The 9,274-nt window shown below is 39.2% G+C and overlaps 1 non-coding gene across 1 annotated transcript; it reads left to right on the top strand.

Moving 5' to 3' along the window:
• Positions 1 to 8,400: 8,400 nt before the first annotated feature.
• On the top strand, positions 8,401 to 8,504 carry LOC112745329 (small nucleolar RNA R71). Its single transcript, XR_003173264.1, has one exon. It is a non-coding gene; the product is annotated as a small nucleolar RNA R71 (small nucleolar RNA).
• Positions 8,505 to 9,274: the final 770 nt, after the last annotated feature.

Here is a 9,274-nt window from a genome sequence, read left to right on the forward strand (position 1 = left end):
TGGACCTTGACTTTAACCGCTCAGTCTCAAGTTTTCACTTGACACTTTCACGCCACAAGCACATAGTTAGGGACAGCTTGGTTTAGCCGCTTAGGCCGGGATTTTATTCCTTTAGGCCCTCCTATCCACTGATGCTCAAAGCCTTGGGATCCTTTTTATTTACCCTTGCCTTTTGGTTTTAACGGTTATTGGCTTTTTTGCTTGCTTTTTCTTTTTTTTCTTTTTCTCTTTTCACCATTTTTTTTCTGCAAGCTTTATATTCACTGCTTTTTCTTGCTTCAAGAATCATTTTTATGATTTTTCAGATTATCAGATAACATGTCTCCTTGTCATCATTCTTTCAAGAGCCAACATATTTAACATTCTAAAACACCAACTTCAAAAGACATATGCACTGTTCAAGCATTCATTTAGAAAACAAAAAGTATTGTCTCCACATCAATATAATTAAACTAAGTTCAAGGATAAATTCGAAACTCATGTACTTCTTGTTCTTTTGAATTAAAAACATTTTTCATTTAAGAGAGGTGATGGATTCATAGGACATTCATAACTTTAAAACAAGGTTACTAAATACTAATGATCATGTAATAAGACACTAACATAGATACGCACTTAACATAAGAAAACTAAAAACAGAAAATTTGACAACAAGGAATGAGTCCACCTTAGTGATGGTGGCGTTTTCTTCTTGAGGAACCAATGATGTCCTTGAGCTCTTCTATGTCTCTTCCTTGTCTTTGTTGCTCCTCCCTCATAGCTCTTTGATCTTCTCTAATTTCATGGAGGATGATTGAGTGCTCTTGATGTTCCACCCTTAGTTGTCCCATGTTGGAACTCAGTTCTCCTAGGGAGGTGTTGATTTGCTCCCAAAAGTTCTGTGGAGGAAAGTACATCCCTTGAGGCATCTCAGGGATTTCTTGGTGATGAGCTTGTTCATGCGTCTCTTGAGATCCATGAATAGGCTCTCTTGTTTGCTCCATCCTTTTCTTAGTGATGGGCTTGTCCTCATCAATGAGGATATCTCCCTCTATGTCAATCCCAGCCGAATTGCATAGATGGAAAATGAGGTGAGGAAAGGCTAACCTTGCCACAGTGGAGGTCTTGTTAGCCACCTTGTAGAGTTCTTGAGGTATATTTATCTATTATTTATTATACGAGCTTGATTCGTTGTTAAAAGCGTAGTTAGTTAGCGAGGTACTTTTTTTTTGAAAACATTTGGATTAATAGACGGAATCATTCATAATCAACTCACAGCTGATAACAGATAAAACAGTTATAAGAAACCACACATAAATACATCACAAGTAGCTAGCAACATTCAGTTATCCAGCCTTTATTAGAGTATAGACCTTTAGTTAGAACACCCCTAGGTATAGCTAGATAATAACTATATACATATACATACATACAACATCCCAGGTCCTGACCTGTTCAAGAGGTCCCTAAGCTGGCACCTAGGCTAGCCTAGACTCTATACTCACCTAGTCCCTCTAAACTACTAAAGCGAGGAAAAGTGCGTTCTAAGTCTTCAAAACTCAAGTCAGGTGGAACATCACCAAAAGATGGAACATCATCTACTATTCTTCTGCACGATCAGACGTTGCCATATGACGTCTCTCTGGTACCTTATCAGGTAGCCACACAACAGGAGTCTCGTACACAGGATTTAGGCTAAAATGCGCATACGAACGGGGTGCAGACGTTGGCTGGTCTCACAGTATATACCTATAAACAGGAAACGGAGTTTACTCTAGACTCAGAAGACTACCTAGAGCGGAATTCTCTTTGCGAAACGGTCATCAGTAGATTACGGAAGGGTACTCCTGCTTCCATCTGAAGGGGGAAGGGAGAGAGAAGGGGTAAGAACTAGGGAGTTCTTAGTAGGGTCGGGGTTATTAGTTACGTTCATTAATTCTATGTTGTTTAGCAGACTATTAGCAGAATACAAGGAAGCAGTAATTAGAAAACACAGATAAGTAGAGAAGATAGAGAAAACAGATAGCAGAACACAAACAGAAGAATACAAGAAAATATCACAAGCGCAGAGAATGGAATACAAACAAGGAAAGCATACATTCATACCACAAACATAATAAAGGAAATGCGCAACCAAGTATGATGCATGTCTAGCCCTAGTGCAGGTAATGAGCTCATCTGTCGGTTACTAACCCGCTCCCGATGTTATCCAGCAACCTCTGTCTGGATAAGGCTTTCCTATTGGCTATACCCCTGTGTACAGGAAATAACCCCTCTGCCACCACAGGGTCCACTGCACGCAGGAAATAACACATTTGCCACTGCAGGGATGTACGCTGACACACCTTCTGTATACAGGAAATAACCCCTCTGCCACTACAGAAATGGAACAGGTGGTCACGGTACTTCTGTAGCAGAAAATAACCCCTCTGCCTTACAGAAATAAAATATGGATCTGTACCGTAGGAAAGCATTCTCAGTGATCACACCATTATCTGTCTGACTGCCTCACTGCAGCAGATGATAATACAAGTATATCTGGAGTTGCCTTAACGCAACAAATGAATAAACATATCTCTTGGGTTGCCTCAAGCAACAAATAAATATCTCTTGGGTTGCCTCAAGGAACAAATCATCACATAATCATTCTCATTATCATCATTCATCATCATTCTCATTATTCGTCATCATTTTCACATTCTTATGCAGTACTTTTTTCTTTCTCTGTTCAATCATACTGTACAAACTTTACATCTTTCACTTTTACAACATCTTAATTCAAACCATTTCTCTTTATCACATTACTCTTTTCTCTTTGTCTTTTTACTTTGCTCTGATTACTCTTTTCTCTGTATCCCTTTACTCTGCTCTGGTTACTCTGTTTTCTGTGTTTCTCTATTCTGCTCTGATTTTTCTGTTTAATGTATGTATTTAAAGCTTATGTAAATTTCGGTATGAATAGTTAGTCTGTCCCAAGTATAGGTTCATTAAGTCTATACTGAAACAGTTTAACTTTTCATATAATACCTAACCCTATTCGCAATTCCAGGACTAACTATGTTGCCCTAGTTCGTTCACTAGTCTCTGTCTGTTTTTCTGTCATTAAAACTTTACAGACTTTATCTTCGATTTTTATCTTTTCTTCAACTTTTTATCTTTTATTTATCTTTGCCTCACTAATATGTTTTTACCACTCCCTAAGTGTTTTATGAAGGTAATTATGAAATTCTGCGCTTAAAGTTGTCTTTCTAAAGCTTTTACAGAAAACTGCCTTTTCCGTATTATTTTATTATTTTTATTAAAATATTATTTTTAATTAAATATTATTATTTAATATTTTATTATGTTTTTTTATTATTTTATCATTAAATTTTCGAAAATTAACTTACTTTTACTTTTAACCTTTAAAATTCACTTTTTACCACCCGTAACTTTTAATATTTCTACTTTTACCACCCTAACTTTCAGAAATTACTAAATAACCCCCCAAACACCAAATTAATTACTTCCTTGCCCTTTTATGAATCAAAAAGGTGTTCTTCATTGTTCTTCATCACACTCAAAGTGTTCTTCAAGTTCTTCATAAATTCTTCAGATTCCTTCTCTGTTTTTACCCGTTTTTCAGTCTTTTCAGCAACCGATTTATACTATAATTCATAATAAATTAGCAGCCACTAAAACCCCATCTTTTCTACATGATTTCAACACAAATTGAACCTCAATTTAAGCTTAGGGTTTTGTTTTTCCAGCTGCCCAAGAACATGAACTTTAAAGCTTGAATTTTATCAAATTTCATCAAAATTTCACCAAATTTTCACCAAGAATCAATCATATATGCAACCAATTTTTAGCACAGCCAAATCATACAACATTCACACAACTCAAACACAAATAATCAGGATTAATTTTGTTACACCCTACCTTGATTTGCTGCTCCTAATTCAGTTAGACTTTCAGGTGGTCGTTTAGCACTTTTTCCTCCTAAAACACATCAAGAACAACTTTAAATCCACAAACTCTCAACTGACCGAATCTCCCTCAGCACGTTAGGAAGAGATATCTCACCTTAGACTTGCTGAAAATTAACGTTTCTTGGCCCTCAAGTCATGTTAAGCATGATTCTTAAGGAAGAACATCAAGAAAACACATGTTTTGCATGGTTTTCCTTGAAAACCGAATTGAAGAGGGAGGGAGACAGCCATCTAACCCTATTTCCAGCCTTGATAAGTCACATGGTTATGTAGAGGAAGAAGAGAGGATCATTTTGGTGAAATCAGAGTTTTGATTTGAGTTTTAGTTCAGAAGAAATCAAGCTTTGAAGATTAAGTGTTCATGAAGTTTTCTCTCTTTTCTCTCTTGTTATTTTCGGCCAAAATGATGAAATGAGACAGCCTTGGAGGTCTTGGGGGTGTAAGGTGAGTTGTGATTGGTTGGCTTGGAGGTGGGTTAAAATAATATTAAAATATCTCAGGTGTTTAACTACTAAAACTAGATGTATCGGAACACTCGTAAAAACATCTCTAAAAATTATTTTCTGAGCTACTAGCATAAATGACACTATTAACATATTTATTATGAGAATAGTACATGTATAATGAGGCCTTAGCATTGCTAAATTCATCAAAGAGTGTTGGTGCTAAGCTGCACCAGTAAACCGTAAACCCGGTTAAACCGATTTTCTGTTTTTAACTAAAACTGACCGGGTAACCTTATAATATTATTCAAGAAGCTTCTATTACTAATATAATGATAATATCATCCTATTATCTCTCTTCTCTCATAAATCGAGTCCGGTTCGTCAAACTGAGACTGTTTACAAAAAAACAAATCAAAACTTCTAACCGATACGGTTCAAAAACCAGGTTCTTCGTGACCGCGTTATCGAGCTTGTCTCGGAAAAGGTTCTAACTTAAAGATGACATAATGACAATGAGGATTGAGATACTTGATGATATATCAAAGGTTTTCCCCCTTACTGATCTTCCGGAGAAATCCGTACTTTCAGAAAAGATTTCGCGTTCTCGAAAACCGGGGTTGTTACAAACCTCCACCACTTCTCCAATCATGATGCTATGAATCATGAAGGCCGGGTCTATAGTAACTTCAGACCAGTTGCTAGTGGGAATGATTGAGCGTTGAATGAACTCCAACCATCCTCTAGCTACAGGCTTAAGGTCCATTCTTCTCAGTTGAACCGGTTTGCCTTTTGAGTCAATCTTCCATTGAGCTCCTTCCACACATATGTCCATGAGGACTTGGTCCAACCTTTGCTCAAAGTTGACTCTCCTTGTGTAGGGGCATGCGTTCTCTTCCATTATTGGCAAGTTGAACGCCAACCTCACAATTTTCGTACTAAAATCTAAGTAATTCCCCCGAACCATGGTGAGATAATTCTTTGGGTTTGGGTTCTTACTTTGATCATGGTTCCTAGTGATCCATGCATTAGCATAGAACTCTTGAACCATTAGAATTTCGACTTGTTGGATGGGGTTTGTTAGAACTTCCCAACCTCTTCTTTGGATCTCATGTCGGATCTCCGGATACTCATTTTTCTTGAGTTTGAAAGGGACCTCGGGGATCACCTTTTTCTTGGCCACAACATCATAGAAGTATTCTTGATGGGCTTTGGAGATGAATCTTTCCATCTCCCATGACTCAGAGGTGGAAGCTTTTGTCTTCCCTTTCCCTTTTCTAGAGGATTCTCCGGTCTTAGGTGCCATCAATGGTAATGGAAAAACAAAAAGCTTTATGCTTTTACCACACCAAACTTAGAATATTGCTCACCTTCGAGCAAGAGAAGAAATAAAAGAAGAAGAAGAAGAAGAAATGTGGAAGAGAGGGAGAGAGGGGTTGTGTTTCGGCCAAGAAGGGGATGAGAGGGTTTGTTGTGTGAAAATAAAGAATAATGGAGGGGTTTATATAGTGGACGGAGAAGGGTTAGGTTCGGCCATATGGGGTGGGTTTGGGTGGGAAAGTGATTTTGAATTTTGAAGGTAGGTGGGGTTTATGGGGTAGGTTTATGGGGAAGAGTGGATGGATATGAATGGTGAATGGGTAATAGGGAAGAGAGCTTGAGGTGATTGGTTAAGGGTTTTGGGGAAGGGTGTTTATTTGGAAGAGAGGATGAACATTGAGAAGAGGGAAGAATATGAGTGGGGGTAGGTGGGGATTCTGTGGGGTCCACAGATCCTGAGATGATCCTGTGGGGTCCACAGATCCTGAGATGTCAAGGATTTACATTCCCGCACCATTGAGGCATGTAAAATGCCTTTGCATGAAATTCTGGCATTTAAACGCCGAATTGATGCTTGTTTTGGGCGTTCAGCGCCCAGATGCATCATGTTTCTGGCGTTGAACTCCAGTTCTATGCTTGTTTCTGGCGTTCAGTGCCAGCTTTCCTCAGTGTGCATTCCTGGCATCTGAACGCCAGGATGCTGCTTGTTTTGGGCGTTCAACACCAGATCCATGCTCTGTTCCGGCGTTGGACGCCAGCCAGATGCTCCTTACTGGCGTTTAAACGCCAGTAAGCCCTTCCTCCAGGGTGTGATTTTTCTTCTGCTATATTTTATTTTTCTATTTATTTTGTGACTCCACATGATCATGAACCTAATAAAACATGAAAGAACAACAAAAATAAAAATAAAATTAGATAAATAAAGATTGGGTTGCCTCCCAACAAGTGCTTCTTTAATGTCAATAGCTTGATAGTGGGCTCTCATGGAGCCACACAGGTGATCAGGTCAATTTTATAGACTCCCAACACCAAACTTAGAGTTTGGATATGGGAGTTCAACACCAAACTTAGAGTTTGGCTGAGGCCTCCCAACACCAAACTTAAAGTTTGATTGTGGGGGCTTTATTTGACAATGTACTGAGAGAAGCTTATCGTGCCTCTTTTCCATGTTTACAGGATGATAACCTTGTGCTTTAAACACAAGGGAGTCCCCATTCAATTGAAGGACTAATTCACCTCTGTCTACATCAATCACAGCTCTTACTGTAGCTAGGAAGGGTCTTCCAAGGATGATGGATTCATCCTCATCCTTCCCAGTGTCTAAGATTATGAAATCAGCAGGGATGTAAAGGCTTTCAACCTTTACCATCACGTCCTCTACTTGTCCATAAGCTTGTTTTCTGGAGTTGTCAGCCATTTCTAATGAGATTCTGGTAGCTTGCACCTCAAAGATTCCCAGTTTCTCCATTACAGAGAGTGGCGTTAGGTTTATCCTTGACCCAAGGTCACACAGAGCCTTCTCAAAGGTCATGGAGCCTATGGTACAAGGTATTAAGAACTTTCCAGGATCCTGTTTCTTCTGAGGCAATCTCAGTTGATCCAGATCACTCAGTTCATTGGTGAACAAGAGAGGTTCATCATCCCAAGTCTCATTACCAAATAATTTGGCATTTAGCTTCATGATTGCACCAAGGTACTTGGCAACTTGCTCTTCAGTAACATCCTCATTCTCTTCAGAGGAAGAATGCTCATCAGAGCTCATGAAGGGCATAAGGAGGTTCAATGGAATCTCTATGGTCTCTAGATGAGCCTCAGGTTCCTTTGGTTCCTCAAAGAGAAACTCCTTGTTGATCACAGGACGTCCCAGGAGGTCTTCCTCCTTGGGATTCACGTCCTCCCCTTCCTCCTTGGATTCGGCCATGATTGTTATATCAATGGCCTTGCACTCTCTCTTTGGATTTTCTTCTGTATTGCTTGGGAGAGTACTAGGAGGTGTTTCAGTGATTTTCTTACTCAGCTGGTCCACTTGTGCCTCCAAATTTCTAATGGAGGACCTTGTTTCATTCATGAAACTCACAGTGGCCTTAGATAGATCAGAGACTAAATTTGCTAAGCTAGATGAATTCTGCTCAGAATTCTCTGTCTGTTGCTGTGTGGATGATGGAAAAGGTTTACTATTGTTAAACCTATTTCTTCCACCATTATTAAAGCCTTGTTGAGGCTTTTGTTGATCCTTCCATGAGAAATTTGGGTGATTTCTCCATGAGGGGTTATAGGTGTTCCCATAGGGTTCACCCATGTAATTCACCTCTGCTATTGCAGGGTTCTCAGGATCATAAGCTTCTTCCTCAGAAGATGCCTCTTGAGTACTGTTGGATGCAGCTTGCATTCCATTCAGACTCTGAGAAATCATATTGACTTGCTGAGTCAATATTTTATTCTGAGCCAATATGGCATTCAGAGTATCAATTTCAAGAACACCCTTCTTCTGAGGCGTCCCATTACTCACAGGATTCCTCTCAGAAGTGTACATGAACTGGTTATTAGCAACCATGTCAATGAGTTCTTGAGCTTCTGCAGGCATTTTCTTTAGGTGAATGGATCCACCTGCAGAAGTATCCAATGACATCTTAGCTAATTCAGACAGACCATCATAGAATATATCCAGGATGGTCCATTCTGAAAGCATGTCAGAAGGACACTTTTTGGTCAGTTGCTTGTATCTCTCCCAAGCTTCATAGAGGGATTCACCTTCCTTCTGTCTGAAGGTTTGAACATCCACTCTAAACTTACTAAGCTTTTGAGGAGGGAAGAACTTGGCTAAGAAAGCCGTGACCAGCTTATCCTAAGAGTTCAGACTATCCTTGGGTTGAGAGTCCAACCACACTCTAGCTTTGTCTCTTACAACAAAAGGGAAAAGCATGAGCCTGTAGACTTCAGGATCTACTCTATTAGTCTTAACAGTATCACATATCTGCAAGAATTCAGTCAAGAACTGAAAAGGATCTTCAGATGGAAGTCCATGAAACTTGCAGTTCTGCTGCATCAGAGAAACTAATTGAGGTTTCAGCTCAAAGTTGTTTGCTCCAATGGTAGGGATGGAGATGCTTCTTCCATGTAAATTGGAATTAGGTGCAGTAAAGTCACCAAGCATCCTCCTTGCATTATTATTATTTTCGGCTGCCATCTCCTCTTCCTGTTCGAAAATTCCTGTAAGGTTGTCTCTGGATTGTTGTAATTTAGCTTCTCTTAGTTTCCTCTTAAGAGTCCTTTCAGGTTCAGGATCTGCTTCAACAAGAATGTTCTTGTCCTTGCTCCTGCTCATATGACAAAGAAGGGAATAACAAAGAAAAGATGGAATCCTCTATGTCACAGTATAGAGATTCCTTTGTGTGAGTAGAAGAAGAAAAGAATGTAATGTAAGGAAAGAGAATAGAGGAGAATCCAAACACAAGGGTGAGGAGAGCAGAGATATGAGATGAAGAGAAGTGTTAGTATATGAATAAATAAATAAATAGAAAGATATGAGAGAGAATTTCGAAAATTAAATTTTGAAAAAGA

Source organism: Arachis hypogaea, chromosome 14 (genome assembly GCF_003086295.3).
Source record: "Arachis hypogaea cultivar Tifrunner chromosome 14, arahy.Tifrunner.gnm2.J5K5, whole genome shotgun sequence".
Lineage (NCBI taxonomy): Eukaryota > Viridiplantae > Streptophyta > Magnoliopsida > Fabales > Fabaceae > Arachis > Arachis hypogaea.